Source organism: Arachis duranensis, chromosome 2, assembly GCF_000817695.3.
Source record: "Arachis duranensis cultivar V14167 chromosome 2, aradu.V14167.gnm2.J7QH, whole genome shotgun sequence".
In the NCBI taxonomy this organism is placed as follows: Eukaryota; Viridiplantae; Streptophyta; class Magnoliopsida; order Fabales; family Fabaceae; genus Arachis; species Arachis duranensis.
In genome coordinates, this window is record NC_029773.3 from 4,895,399 (window position 1) to 4,898,574 (window position 3,176).

A 3,176-nucleotide genomic window follows, 5' to 3' on the forward strand; every position below is an offset into this window, starting at 1 on the left:
TCTTTTGATTTCTTTATGAATAATGTAAATCATACAGTCTATAACTGAAAGTCATTTGTTGTTTTTTTTTTAGTACAAAGAATTTATGTTGATTTAAAATCAGGATTTTTGTTAACCAATTGATAATACTTATGAAAGTATTAAATATGTATTTAAAGTCCATAATAAATTTAATTTTCACAGTATAACATTTATTTACATAAATATTTAATCGTATATTGTCACATTAGTAAAAAAAATATTTTTCAAACTCAATATTTAAACAATCATTTAAATTCATAAATATAATTAAAATATTATATAAAATTCTTCACACTATCACTATATTAGAATTAAAATATTTTATAGTTTGTAGAAATGTTTGAAAATTTTAATATTGTCAACATATTTTTCTTTCAAATAAAAGCTTCTAGCTAGTTTTAAAACTCTAAGAAAAAACTAGCTAAAAAAATCCTTAAAATAAAATATTTGTATTAGAAAAAAAAGTTAAGTCTCAATTATTATTTATGATTAAAATTATTTATTAACCAGTCACCTAATAAAATCTTTAAAGTTAGAAGATCCAATTAAGGACAACAGAAACGTGGTAAAAGCTTTAGGGCATTGCATTATTAATACTATAGTTAATTCAAGAAAGCAAATTCCTGTCCTACACAAGAAGTCCAATTAAGCAATAAGAAAGCATGCATAAAAATATGGTGCACCTAGCTTTAGGTATGGTGTGGGAACGAAATAGAATGACATAAACTCTTTACTTTCAATTTTGCAAAGGTAGAACAGATATCAATAATAATAGTAATAATAATTAATTTTTTGGGGACTTTTTATTATGTATCGAGTTAATAATTAAATTAGTCTTTTAAAAAATAGGTCATTTTTTAAATTCGTTCTTAAAAAATTTTATCGATTAAATTAGTCTTTTAAAAATTACAAATTAATTATTTTTGTCGTAACATCACTCAATTAATAGTTTTTATTTACGATTGATGATATAAAATATTAACTGATAGCATATATGACACTTGATATGTTTAATTGAATAATGTATAATTATATTTATGAAAATATATCAATTTATTCTATTTTTTCAATTATATAAACCTTAATCTATCTTAATATAATCTAATGACTCTAAATTGATAAATTTTCATAAATATATTTGTTCAACGTCTAATTAGATATACTAGATATTATCTATGATATGAGTTATCATTTCATATCATTAATCATTTACGAAAATTATTAATTGAGTGATTGAAGGACGAAAATAATTAATCTATAATATTTAAAAGATTAATTTAATTAATAAAAATTTTTAAAAATGAATTTAAAAAATAATGATTTTTCAAAAATTAATTTAACTATTAACCTATTATATGCATCTTTAATTTAATTTGAACTAGATCTTTAATGCGAAAAGTAAAAGAAATTAAAAGGGTCATAATTAATCTCCGACAACCTAGAAGTGATAAAGCTAGACGACAAAAACAGCATCAACCACAAGTGGTTGTAGTGAAGATATGTTGCAATCGTAATTCTAATACCATTAATTTTGAGGAAGAATATGTGTAATACTGCCGCCAGCACTTAATTGCACTTTCGACCCTCTAAAAAAATTATTACTCCAATTGACAAATTGAAACCCCCTTTGCTGTTAGGGTAGTTAGTAATGTGACACAGTGCCCAAATGACAGTGAAAGAATGAAGAAAGAGAGAAAGTTTGTTAGAGTTTCCATAGCTTCCACACATTTATCATATTTGATGCACCTATCTTCATATAGTTGAATAGGTTTCACTTAAAAGGGTTAACACTTAATAATAAATTAAATAAAACCATACTAAAACTTAAGCAAATTAAATTATCATATATAATTATTGTGTTACCTTTTTTCCATTTCATTATATATAATGCAAGTCACCGATACCTTTTTTCCATTCCATTTCATTATCATATATAATTATTGGGTTATATTTTTACATTTTTTCACATAAGAGTCTTTTTTAAATTTATATAAATTTTATATAGGTTTTTTTTTGGTTATTTTTGCTATTTTTTTTTTGGATCAACATAGATCAAAATCAAATTCTTTAATTATAAAACTTTTGATTCTATGTTATGAAATTATTTTTTAAAAAATTTAAGTTGATAAGAAAAAATATACGAATAGGGATATCTTTAATAAATAATAATATTTATTAGATAATTAAAAATGAAACCGTCTAATTATACCTAGTGAAAAAAGTAGAGGAGAAACATTTTTTTCCCTTCTAGCTAGAAAAATATTTACTCTATGGTAATATTTTTTATATATATATTTTGTTGAGTGAAAATATTCCATAGATAAACTCCATATATAAAATTGTATACGTTAGCTGTATTCATAAATAAATTCATCAGATATTTATCTCCACCAATCAAATATATACTGGAAAATTCAAAATCAGTAACAATGATAAAGACAAATCAATTCATCGCATTTTTATCTCTATCAATCTAAGTTTGATTCTTCTTGATCCTCAAACGAGTTTTTTTTAGTAAAATAAAATAAAAAAAATTATACAAATTTTATGCAAGTCAAAAAGAAGTTTTTATGTGAGAGGATATATTAAAAATATAACTATTCGTATATTTTCTTATATCAATTTAAATTTTTGAGATAAGTAATTTTATGACATAGTTGAAAACTTTTATAACAAAAATATTAAGAGTTCAATCTTTGTTAATAGAAAAAAAATTGTGTAAAGAAAAAAAAATCCCATAAAAAATTTTACAAATTCAAAAAAAAATCTTGTATAAGAATATATATCAGAGATATAACTATTTATTTATTTATATTTATTTAAAATTTCATTTCTTCAGGTATCTACTTAAAATTTTAGGACAAGTAGTTTTATATTTAGACAAACGTACATGACAAAATTAGAATCCTAAAAGTGCTATATTATATTATAGAATTAATTAAATGCTATGTATATAAATTAAGGTTTCCCATATATGATGAATAATGTATCCGCCAAAACAGGAAAAAGAGAATTAAAGAATATAAAACTCAGAGAAGGTAGTGGTGGTGTATAGTGATTTTGTCAAGGTATTTTGCATGGGAAGCAACATTTCAATTTTATGTTTCTTTTATGGTTGGGAAGGTCGTACTCAAGGTGAGATGTCAACATATAGC